Below are 13,743 nucleotides of genomic sequence, written 5' to 3' on the forward strand. Positions count from 1 at the left end.
ACTCCAAGCGCAATATCAACATCTTTAACAGAGTGCTTGTTGGTAATAGGTAGTTTATCAGTTCATCCCCAACGCCTCATCTCCACAATCATCTCCTTCTCAGGGGAATCTGGAGATCTTGGCGAAAAGGGAATGTCATCACTCACCCCCTCCTATCATTGGATCGAGTAGGAGGGAGAGCGATAGTTACAACAGTGGTTTCAGCAATACCCTTCCCCTTGCGATTATCAGGGAGTGGAGGGTCAACAGTCAGAAGGACATTATCACCAGTTTGTTCAGAACCTATAGAAGGAACTGGAACTGATGGGGGGTACAACTATATTTTTACAAGGCTTAACAGGTGGGGGAATGCTTGCAAGAACCTTTAAAAGTGTGTCTTCACTAACAGAGAGAAGGCGAAACTTCGTTTTCTTACCAGAGGGGTCAACATCAGAAGCAGTATCAGATCTCTTCAATCTAGAACAGTTGGACGCACGCACTCCCCTTTTAAAATTGCTGGCCGCCAGCAGTTCATTAGGCAGTTCAGGGCCCCTCCCGCTAGTGATCACACAATCATCACTGACAGTAGGCTCCTGAACTAAACCCGGCATTGCAGCATCACTGGAGACTGCCTCCGAACTCTTCTCCTAACGGTTTCCCCTTCTTCTAGTAATCAAAGAGGATTCACCCTAAATTGGAGGAGGAAGAAGTCCGACATCTTGATCAACAGGAGGAGGAAGTGTTGTGCGCCAATAATTCACAGTATTTATCCCAAAGGGGGAAAATCTAGGAACAAGTTGCATTAATTCTTCAGTAGACATGTTGAAATATTCAAAAAGACAGGTATGATCAGGAATTATCACCCAAGGCATCCTCTGTTCCTTGGGGATCTTCTTGATAATGTCCATCGTAGCAGCATCAGTTGCAGTTAGTTGATTCCAGGGGGAAGAATCATCTAAGGAATAATAACAAAAGATATTCAGGCGAAAGACTCTTATATCAAGTTATAAAGTACCTGAGTAGGAAGACTTACTGGTTGGAGTATGGGTGTGTTCCCATTGGCTCACAATCAGCATCGGAGGGGTGAACGTCCCACGCATCACCCAACATACGAAGGTGGTAATCAGCCCAGCCTTCGTCACTATGCTTCCCCTAAAAAAAGATGATCGAAAAAATTTTGTCTCTGGTCATGAGGTAATAGTATGATTGGTCTCGAATACGTCGGACCCCCCATAAAAGTAATCGAACACCCAACGGTTGAGAGCAAACCCATGTCACTTGGCAAAAAAGGCAGAGTACATAACAGTTCCGTAAAATAGGGGTGCTACCTAACCAAGAGCAAGATTGAAGTGAATCAGACACTCTCTTAGCAATGGGTGGAGGGGAAGAGTGAGTCCGACCCTAAGCTAACCAATGGTGATGAGTGCCACCTCCTTGTAGGCCAACTCATCAGATAATTGAAAAAGCACGCAACACGTAATTATTTATATGTCGTTGTTTGATTTATGTATCTTTTGCAAATCTTACTTAGCCTATTAAATATTGATTAGTATAGTGGCTAGCAAGGTATCAATCCTACTCTAAATAACTAAGTGATGATAATAAAAATTTCTAATCTAAATTACTCTAATGGATGCAAGTAAAAGATGTGGCTAAGTAATAATTAATATATGGTTGATTTGATTTGAGATTTAAACTATGCATAAACTAAACTAAATTAAATATATGAATATGAATCAAGAGAAAGAATATCTTGGGAGAGATGAATCCACCAAAATCATAGAATTAGTCTAATAGATCTATCTATCATGCTTAATATAAATCACCAATAGAAACTCACCATACCTACAAACCTTATGCTCATAACCATGATGATAATATGTGGCTTTCAACGTGCTTTCTATCTTTCCAACAAATACTTCTTCAATCTCCAATGATATCTTCTATCAAACCAAATTGTGCTTTAAGTGGCATTCAATATACAACTCTAGGTGCCATGGAAAATCCACATGTGGCATTAACCATACAACTAATTGAGTTGCCATAAAGAATCCAATCATCACACTAGAACACTAAAAACTAGAAGAAAAGAATCTAGGGTTTGTGGTATTTGGCTCTACACAATCTTGAATTACCCTAAGACCTCCTAACCTCCACAGGAGCGTTAGATTAATAGACGAATAAGAAGAAACTCAATGAGGGATTTAAACTAAAATATGATAGAAGAAGAACTAAACTAAAAGATACGAAAAAGGCTTCATCTCCCCTCCCAAGAGAAGGGAGATTAGCCCCTCATACTATGTTATGAATACAATATGAAAATGAATAATCTTTATAGCTATTAATGGTGAAAAGGTCTAAACTTTTTTCTCTCTTAATTCTAGATCTAAGATGCAAACACTAAATTTCCTAGATGATGTAAACTTAGGTTTTTGTGCCTTATATATTGGCTTACATGCTCGTCTGGATAGAGATCCGAATCCTATGTTTATTTGGTGTCAAACTCTCTGTAATCTTTCTAGAAGAAATCCTAGAAAAGTTAAATTCGGTTGGACCAAAGTTGGACGTGGCCCACTTTGCCCTGCAGGCTATTTCCCAAGCTGCAGCATCTGACAGCTTTCAGTTTCCTAATTCTTGTGAAACTCTGACTTCTTGTCCATGTTGATCTCATCTTCTTATAAAGTCGAAATTAAGGCTTTGAGATCAGATTTAAGACTCTTCTAACTCAATTATTATCCTCTTTTAGAGTCCCATTAGGCTTGGCACTTATGGAGACAAATATGACGTTTTTGCCCTAGATCTTTAGCTGTAATTCCCAGTGACTCCTTTTTGACTTGTTTGACTTCTTTTCCCTCCATATTTCATATTTAGGTTCTTTGACCTGCAAAAACTCAAATTGCATCATATTAGAATATTTAAATATAAAATGGAGACTAACATACACATAATTGAGGTTATAAATCATTACTTTTGAGCACTTATCAATAACCTCCCCCACTCCAAGCCGATATCTTCAGGGATGTGAAATTTCTCACGGATCAGTCCCAGGGAGGAAGGATCTCTAAAGTTTACAAGTGACCAATTGGGATTCATGATCGAGAAAAAGGAAAAGTTTCAAGCTTTGGTTAAACCTTAACGGGATATCAAAAGGTTCAGTATGCAGAAAAATGTAGCAGAAGAGATAATGAAAGTTCTCTCACCAGATCTCTTATATACAGATAAGATGGACAATTAGGATGAGCCCAAGCGGTGCGTCTTTTCAGGATGGAACTGCCATCATTACCTTTTTCGGGAAATGGCGTGTCTGTTCGAGTCATCTTTTCATAGCCTTCATTAGTTAGGTACGTCAGCAGTTCCAATAATAGTTTTGGAAAAGGATTCTCATGCCAAAATCAGTGTCGCTTTAAGCACCTACTGATAAGAGACCAAAACTGTAGTTTTAACCCCTTAATAATAATACTTTTAGACCAATTATACGAGTAATAAATAAGAGTTAATGCTAATTACGTGCTTTTATGTATTTCAGGAATGAAACTCAATTATGTACAGAAATATGTCACTTTGGCGATATAAAGGAGCAAAGGGTTGGTTGCTAAAAAGTTATGGGATTAAAGGCCAAGACGGGCAGAAACAACACACAAAAGTCAACAGAACTTCCAAAGATCGTATCTTCGGACTCAGGCCTCGGAATTGGGTGTACCTTATGTCAAAATGAGTGACTCAGAAAAAGCTTTCCAATGGTCAAAACCTTGACCAAATCAGAGGAGTAAAAGTGGACGAAAAGCTTGTTGAAGTCAAAACTAGCTGAAAAGGGCCCTGTGGACTGAACAAATTGGGCTTTGGGCTCGATTTTCCGGCCCAAAACATGGACCCTCAGCCCATGCACGAAAATATGGATCTGGTCTCCTCCATTTCCACACACAAGACTTAGCTCTTAAGGATCAATTAGTTTAGGTTAGAAGGTAGCCATTAGAGTAGCTATTAAAGTTTAGTTCTAGATCTAGTTTTTGGATTTTAATTAATTAGTTTCATTCCTTGTTTTAGATTAGTTATTTGAATCATTGAATATCATTCATTAGATAAATAAAATAGTTTGTTCTTGTTAAATTCGATTTTGTTATTTAAAATTATTTAGATCTAATTTCAATTCTTGTTATTCAATGAATTCTTAGTTGTTAATTTAGATTATTATTATTTAATGATTTCTTAGTTGTTAAATTAGATTTCAATTATTGTTTGGTTAAATTTAATAAAGTTAGAATTTTTATATTATGTCTTATTCAATTTCATTCAGAAATGATAGTTTGATGAATCGAGGCTAAACCTCCATTAGAGAGGTTTGATGAAGCCTTGATGAAAACTTGATTATGTAGTATAGATTCATTGTAAGAGTCTATTCCACTCTAGAAGGTTGTTGATTTGCCATGAGAATGGGTGGACGTCCTCACATGCTAGTTATGAATTGGTAGAGATGCCATGTATAATTAGGGATTAGAACGACCAATTCTTACCGTAAGATCGTAAGAATTGGATTACAACCATCTATGCTAAGTTAGTGAGTTGAATTCAAGGTGGAATAAAATTCCCCTAATTCTTTATCCATATTTGATTCATCTATATTTAATTACTTTAGTTAATATTAGTATAAGATCAACTGATAGTATTATCTCGTAGTATAAATTCACATCCATAATTATTACTCTCACCATTGTTCCTTGTGTTTGTTCAATTGAATTTGGTTAAGTCTTGAGAGTTAAGAGTGGAACGAATCTGTACTCTATATATATATTGCATGAATCTATATGTGAGAGTAGGAAATAAATAGTTGATACCGTAAGAATAAGGTTAGAGAAATCTAATTCAGTTTTTATGGGTTATCAAATGGTGTCGCTGCCATCTTAATCTTGTTCAAGACAAGAATTCAATTGCTTTAATTCAAGGGGCAAGCCACCAGAATCCTCATGAATCATTTTCAGATGCTTGGAATCGTTTCACTGATCTTCTCATTGAATGCCCGCATCATAATCTTGCGAAGGACACGCTTGTTCATGCCTTCTTCAAGGGGCTTTTACATCATCATAAGGAGGTTCTAGATATCATGACTGGGGGTAGTTTTCTTAGTAAAGGAGCCTCAGAGGCTTATAAGTTCTTAGAGGATCAATCTAAGAGGAACAACAATTGGGGAGGTAACGAATCTTCCCGCTCCACTCCTTCTTCTTTTGAGGTTAAACATGATTCCGAGCTTAAAACTCTTATCGATGCCCTTATTAAAAAGGTAGATGCCATCTTTATTAAACAACAACCCACTCCTGTCATGAACATTAAATCTACTCGTTGTAATGTCTGTTTTAGTCTTGAGCATTCCGACTTCTATTGGCCTCTTGTCTATGCATAACCACCACCACAACCGTCAAACTTCCACCAGTTAACTCAACCTCAAGGACTAGGAAACTTAGGTGACCACAATAGAGATTTAGTGCCCATGACCCAGAACTATCAACATCAAGACATCAACGCTCAACAAGCCTTAATGCCAGTTCAACCATCTACAGACAAATTAGTAGTGACCTTGTTGGAAAAACAAAATCAAATTATGCAACAAAACTCAAACTTGATGAAAGATCAGCATGATCAAAACTCTAATATGATGAAACAAATGATGCAAATGATGCAGTCTTTGTGCCAAAAGGTTATTGACATGTCTCCTAACCAAAATAATAACCAAATAGGCGTGTTTCTAGGTCAAGCAGTGCCTACTCCTAAGTCAACAAACACCGCCTTCAAAACAAACAGTATTCACTCTAATGGTAATATAAACCAAGGGGACCTACAGGCAGTCACTACCCTTCGTTCAGGGAGAGTAGTTGATAATAATGTAACTATGCTTGAAGACCACCCGCAAATAGAAGCTGAAAATGAAACCATACCAAATACTATAATAGAAATTGAAGACCCTACACCTGTAGAGGTTCCAATATGGACACCTAGATGGAAAACGGATAGAGATAAAGCAAAGACTAATAATATTGCTAAATATAGAGATAAACCACCATATCCCCAGAGACTAGTTATGTCTAAGAAGGACGAAAATTTTGATGAGATTAGGGAAGTGTTTAAAAATCTGACTATAAACCTACCTTTTCTAGATGCTATAAAAAGTCTATCTGGACACGCAAAGTTTCTAAAAGAGTTGTGCACCAAGAAGAGGAAAACTAACATACCCCACGAAGCATTCTTAATTAAACAATATCCCTCTTTATCTGAACATAATGGAATTGTTAAGTACAAGGACCTTGGTCGTACTACTGTACAATGCACCTTAGGTGATACCTTCATAAATTAGACCTGGGGGAGAGTGTTAACTTACTCCCTTTTTATTCATATAAACAACTAGGGCTAACGAAACTTCAACCAGCCAAAATGACTTTGCAGTTAGTCGATCGTTCTATTAAGTATCCCAAGGGTGTAGTTGAAAACATTCTCATTAAAGTGCAGGATTTTTACAATCCAGCCGACTTTGTTATTCTTGACACAGAAGTTGCTCATGATTCTATTCCCATCATCTTAGGGCGTCCTTTCTTGGCAACAGCCAATGCCCAAATCAATTGCTGGGATGGCTCAATGACTCTTTCTTTTGGAAATCTTTCTGTGGAACTTAACATGCTTAGAAAAAAGCAAAGACAACTAGGTTTTCCTATAGAAGGTGAAGTTAAGTCTATTAAGAGTTTTGTATATCACATTAGTGCTTTCGACGATCTTATCCCCACACTAGTAGATACCCCTCTTATGGAAGAAGACAAAGATCATAATTTTGACTCCTTGAACAAAACTAACTTAGAGATAGAATTTTTCACCCTGCCTTTTGACCCTATGAGAGATGGAGTAAACCTCATAATAGACGAGATAGATGAATTCCTCAAAGATGGAGATGAATACCATAATTATATGGATGCGAACAACCTAGATGAGGAATTCGATGAGTTTCTAAGAGCCTATGATGATCCACCCTCTTAAGCACTGCCTAGAGCACCACCCTACCACCAACTACCTGAGCTAATCCCTCACACAATCCAATCATTCTTCTCACCCTTTTCTTCTAACACTTATCCACATTCCAAGTATCTTCCACAACCATCCATTTTTTCACACTCATTTACTTGGCCACCTCTTCGTTGGAGGAAAAAAAAGGTGCATGCTCAGTTATGTTCTAGATCTATCAGACTTCGCTTTCATTTCACTAAGTTACGTCGTCGAAAATCTTGGTGCTTATTTCTATTTGGGGGTATATTCCACCGTAATTATTTATGGAACGATCCACAACTATTTCAGTTATTGATATATGGTAAACTATATGTTCATTATATACATATGTGTTAGATAAAGTCTTGAGTATCTGACTATAAAAGACTCATTTTATTCTTCGGTGTACTTCCTTTCACTTCCATATATTGATAAGTACACCATTCGGGTAACCGGTCCCTCCCTAGGGAGTGTGTGGCTGTAAGTATCGGATCCTAAGTCCACGGTTAATATAATTCACGTCTTCCACTCTTGCATGTTTTCTCAGTTTTTGAGTAATGTTTCTCTATGGTGTGAATTATGCATGTATTGCATTATTATTTTTATTAGTTCGGATGTTAATTTTGAATTCCGTAGTTAAATTTGAATTTGGTTGTTAAATGTTGTTTGAATTTCAATTTTAATATAATATGGTTCTTTTCAAATTGTGCATTATTTTTATTGTTAATCCCACCTTCCCTGAATTGTTTGGGGGTGGTATTATTTACTATAGCATGATTTGTTATATGATCCTCCATTTTAGAAGTTGTTTTGGAGTGATGGTTGAGAATATTGCCGATATGGGCATGCCTAGGATTAGATGTGGTGGTAGGATGAAAGCTATAAGAGTTTAGAAGTTACTATTCTAAATTCAGTCTAAGGGATATTAGGTTTGTATTAGAATCAAGAATATGGATAGTTTCCGTTTCGATTTTGGAAATTTCTGTTTCCGACAATTGCCTTAAAAAGTTTTGGAAACTTCCCAATTCGTTTTGGAAACTCAAAACTATATAAACTTCATTCATTCTCCACACAAAACTAACATCTCTCTCATTCATCTTTCACCTTTCACTCCCAAATTTTCTTTCTTTTTCCTTCTCACTTCCATATTTCAGCACTTCGGAGCTCACCTTGCGTCCCAGTGGAGCGCCACCTGCGCCCTATGCACTGTCTGTCAAAATTTAACCTGAGCACGACCCGCGCCCATCCTTGGCAAAAAGTGAGCGCGACCTACACTGAAGCGCCTGGAACTCAAAAAATTTCCTGAACGCGACTGCGCCCTACCAAGACAAAAAGTGAGGCACCCTGCACCCAAGCGCCTGGAACTAGAAATTCACCCAGGTGCACCCCGCGCCTTACCCAGGCATAGGTTGAGCGCACCCCGCACCCTGACCCCCGTGGGCACGAAAAATTCCAAATTTTTGTGGGTTGTTCCAGGATCGTTGCAGCTGTTCTAGAGAGTAGTTTTGTGATGACTTCTCCTATAGTGATACCGGAGCAGTCTTCCGAACACTTGTTGGGAAGCGAGACTTATGGAAATTGGTTCCGCGAAAAGATCTTGCAGTTAGGATGTGAAGGAACCTCATTTCTTTATAGAAGAGGTTGACAACGCTTAAACGCTGGAGTTAAGGTTAGATTTTATTTCAGTTAGTGTCTGCTTATGTCCCAAGTAATTTGATTCTTGTTAACCCGATAACGGGTGGAACTCATATCAAGTTGCGTCAGTTTTATTTGCTATATTAGTATGTTATAACCTTGTTTTGCAGATATTCCAGAATTTCACGCGTTTCAATGGTATTTCTCTACCCTATTTATTTAAATACTTTGAGGACAAAGCAATAGAATGAATGATTCTTATTTTAAATAATGAAGACAAGCCAGCCGCTTCTTATTTGGGGGGGGGGGGCATAGAAATACGTATAATTAAGACATCTGTTAGGATATAGATATGTATAATATGCACTTGTTGTCTAGTTAAAAATTCAAAAATTTCAAAAAAATAAATAAATAAAAGTTATGATATACACTTAGGAATATTGGTATTGTTTTCTTTCTCTATGCTCCGAATAATCTAGAAGTCTCACGTAGCTTTTGCATTAGAATAATTTGTAGAAACTTAGGTTAATACGTAGGTAATCATCTTTGCATCTATCTATAAATATATTACATGAGTATCTTTGATTGTTTGGCAGTAAGTTTATGAAACCTAGGCTAGAGTACTTATTCTACAAATCCTGTGAGAATATAGCCTAAAGTCTTATATGAGTGAAACATTTGATAAATGACACAAGGGAGAAGTAAAATCAAGATAGAGAAATCACACGTCCCCTTACTTGATTACTATACCATATCCTAAGCGATAATTTAGGTCCTCTTTGGATCGATATAGCCAGAAATTCAAACCTATGAATTATTTTCCGCTAGTCGCCCCTCTGAGCCTTTCTCGAGCCTTTCACAAACCACAAATCCTTACCAAGTTACAAAATAAAACAAAATAAAAAAATCAACCTACCCATTCATTGAATAAATCTGAGAATAGAGATGAAGAATATAAAAGAGAAAGACCTTTGAAATTAAGAATTTGTTAGTCGCTTCAGATAAGAAACGGAAGTTTCCATCCAAATAAAAAAATAAACAAATAAAAGGAAATAAAGAGTTAGAACTCTAAAAATAGAATCAAAGGAGTCAAAAGCCAAAGAAAAAGAAAAATATGGCTAAGGATGGAAACAAAGTGTAGAAGCAAAAGTAAAGAACAAGGTTTCTCTAGTTACATAATATGAAGACTCTATTATCTCAGACTTATCCTTTTTGAATATCCATTTCCTTCCTTCTTAAACTATCTCCTAATCCCCGCAACACCTAATAAAGACCTCTAGCTCAATTAGGAATAGATTAGTGTAATAGTAAGTGGCAGATGTGTTTGATCGACTCCGGCTTCCTTGTGTGTCATTGAGTTTGTAAGGTAAAATGTGCCCACTGCACACTAGAGTAGCGAAACTTGAGCGGAAAAATCATAGTGGTTTTTGTCTTGACATTTATGTGAAGACCTACTTAAAGACACTATTCCGAGTTTTCTGAAATTGACCTACTAGTGCATTTCCTAGTATTGCTCATTGTATATATGTTTATTCGTAGATGATAGATTATTATGCATATATTAGCTTAGGTTTTGACTTGTTTATTCTGTATTCATTGCTAGTGAGATGTATAGATACTTGAGACATAGATAAGGAAACAATAGTTTATTTCTGAGTCGTTGTAGTATAGATGAAGTTTGTGAGTACCTTCACTAGCCTCACGAGGCTATAACTCGTCCACTAGGGAATTCCAAGTGGTTTAAGGCCTTGTTATATATGGTCAATGCAATCACACTCGGCGAAACGAGATTAGTTAGAACTCCATTTTTGGTCAGTTATGCTAATTTCTCATATTTGCTTGAGGACAAGCAAAATGCTGTTTGGGGTGGTTTGATAAAAGCTCAAAACTGTAGTTTTAACCCCTTAATAATAATACTTTTAGACCAATTATGCGCGTAATAAATCAGAGTTAATACTAATTACGTGCTTTTATGTATTTCAAGTATGGAACTCAATTATGTACAAAAATATGCCACTTTGGCGATATAAATGAGCAAAGGGTTGGTTGCTAAGAAGTTCTGGGATTAAAGGCCAAGACTGACAGAAACAGCACACAAAAGTTAGCAGAACTTCCGAAGATCGTATCTTTGGACTCAGACCTCAGAATTAGGCGTACCTTATGTCAAAACGACTGGCGCGGAAAGAGCTTTCCAATGGTCTAAACCTTGACCAAATAAGAGGAGCAGAAGTGGACGAAAAGCCTGTTGAAGTCAAAGCTAGCTGAAAAGGGCCCTGTGGACTGAAGAAATTGGGCTTTGGGCTCGATTTTCCGGCCCAAAACATGGACCCTCAGCCCATGCATGAAAATATGGATCTGGTCTCCATTTCCACACACAAGACTTAGCTCTTAAGGATCAATTAGTTTAGGTTAGAAGGTAGCCATTAGAGTAGCCATTAAAGTTTAGTTATAGATATAGTTTTTGGATTTTAATTAATTAGTTTCCATTCCATTAATTAGTTTTATTTCTTGTTTTGGATTAGTTCTTTGAATCATTGAATATCATTCATTAGATAAATAAAATAGTTAGTTCTTGTTAAATTCGATTTTGTTATTTAAAATTGTTTAGATATAATTTCAATTCTTGTTATTCAATGAATTCTTAGTTGTTAATTTAGATTATTGTTATTTAATGATTTATTAGTTGTTAAATTAGATTTCAATTATTGTTTGGTTAAATTTAATAAAGTTAGAATTTTTATATTATGTCTTATTCAATTTCATTTGGAAATGATAGTTTGATGAAGCCTAGATGAAAACTTGATTGTGTTGTATAGAATCGTTGGAAGAGTCTATTCCACTCTAGAAGGTTGTTGATTCGCCATTAGAATGGGTGGACGTCCTCACATGCTAGTTTTGAATTAGTAGAGATGACATGTATAATTAGGAATTAGAACGACCAATTCTTAACGTAAGATCGTAAGAATTGGATTACAACCATCTATGCTAAGTTAGTGAGTTGAATTCAAGGTGGAATCAAATTCCCCTAATTCTTTATCCATATTTGATTTATCTATATTTAATTACTTTAGTTAATATTAGTATAAGATCAATTGATAGTATTATCTTGTAGTATAAATTCACATCCATAATTATTGCTCTCACCATTGTTCCTTATGTTTATTCAATTGAATTTGGTTAAGTCTTGAGAGTTAAGAGTGGAACGAATCTGTACTCTATATATATATTGTATGAATCTATATGTGAGAGTAGGAAATAAATAGTTGATACCGTAAGAATAAAGTTAGAGAAATCTAATTCAGTTTTTATGGGTTATCACCCACGTGCTAGATGGCACGAGAGGAGGTATCTGTAGGGGGATTTCCCATCACTGAACAGATGACACGTGTATGGGAAATAACCTAAGACTATAGATGTCCAGAATGAGATGAGGACCATCGGATCAGTTCTGTGAATAAGTGATCTCGTGCTTAGTATGAGTGTTTAGTGGACATGTGCCAGGCACATGACTGACCGCCTTCAATCATAACAGTTACCCCAGTCATTAGGAACTGATATAGACAGTTCCTGAATAGAAGGAAACTGAATATGGTGATCTTTGATGATAAGGAAGGAATCATGATGACATATCTTAGGAGTTGCCTTTTAGATATAATCTTCCCATACACGATGGGACATTATGATCAACAAGGAAACTTACTTCCCATAAGATATTGTCTAGATTCAGACTTCCATAAGAAGAGAAATCTTAATAGGAATGCAGAGTCCAAAGATGGAAGGGAACTCACAAGTGGTGAGGACAGCCCTAAACCCTAGGACTATTGTCACCCTTCCTATATAAGCCATAGGGATTCGCTCTTAGGAACTATGCAAAATAGGATTTGATTCTCCAATAGAACAAAGGAGATACGTAGGCAGCCGTCAGATGGTTCAACCCTGAACTCACCATTATCTCATCCCTTCTCTATTCAGCAAAGGATTCCAGATCACAAGTTACAGAGGAAGATCAGGGGATACTTAGAATTTCCCCTACAGTATCTCCTAACATGTCTTGGAACATATCGATGACCAATCATTGGTAGGTCGCTCCAGTGTTCTTTAGGCCGAACGAGAGGACGTTGTAACAGTAGATGGCTTGCTTTGTTACGAATATGGTTTTTTCTTGGTCTTCTTCTACCAGTGGGATCTGGTTGTAGCCACTGTAGGTATCCATGAATGATAGGAGTTCATGGCTAATGGTTTGGTCCATGAGTTGGTCGATTCTTGATAAGAGGAAGCCATCTTTAGAGGTTTCTTGGTTGACATTGGTGAAGTCGACACATAGGTGAATTGTTTCATTCCTTTTTGGGACTGCTACAATGTTAGCAATCCACTCAAGGTATTCCAGTTTTCTAATGAAGCCTACTTTTTTTAGCTTGTCGATCTCGTCGTTTATTGCTTTTTTGAACCTAAGAGATAGTTTTCTAGGTCGTTGGCAAACTGGTTTAGAATTTGGGTTAACATTTAACTTATAGCATGCAATATTGGGGTCAATTACAGGCACATCGATGTACGACCAAGCAAAAACATCTTTATTTAATGATAAAAAGCTTACAAGTTGTGGCCTTGAGAGTAGGATCAAGGTTAGCTCCTACATAAATGAACTTGGGGTCATCCTCAGTTCTTAGGTTAACCTTTTCCTTCAGCTCGGTCTGAGCAGCCGCCTCAATGGGTTGAGCGACCTCTGGGATCTTAGTCTCTAGCGGTGTCTCCTTGATTGGAAGGGGTGGGGCGACCTCTAGGGTCTGAGCTTCAGGAGGGGTGTTTCGGACTGAGCCCCCTAGTGTTATCCTTTGTCAGTTTCCTTCGGGGGGCCTTAGTCAGGGTCTTGACCTCAGTGATGAAGTTTTCTACCAGCTTAGCTTTAGCAATCTCTCCCTTGTTTTTGAGTAAAGCTCCAGTAGGCTTGTTGACTGAGAGGATCTGTTTATAATTGTGGGAATCGAGCTGGTTGCTTCTGAGCTCCATCATGCCTCTGGGGTCAGGGAATCATAAAACCTGATGGAGTGTTAATGGAACTGCTCGCATCTTGTGGATCCAACGTTGTCCTAAAATAGCAGTATAGGATGA

The sequence above is a fragment of the Coptis chinensis genome, chromosome 3 (genome assembly GCF_015680905.1).
Source record: "Coptis chinensis isolate HL-2020 chromosome 3, ASM1568090v1, whole genome shotgun sequence".
In the NCBI taxonomy this organism is placed as follows: domain Eukaryota; kingdom Viridiplantae; phylum Streptophyta; class Magnoliopsida; order Ranunculales; family Ranunculaceae; genus Coptis; species Coptis chinensis.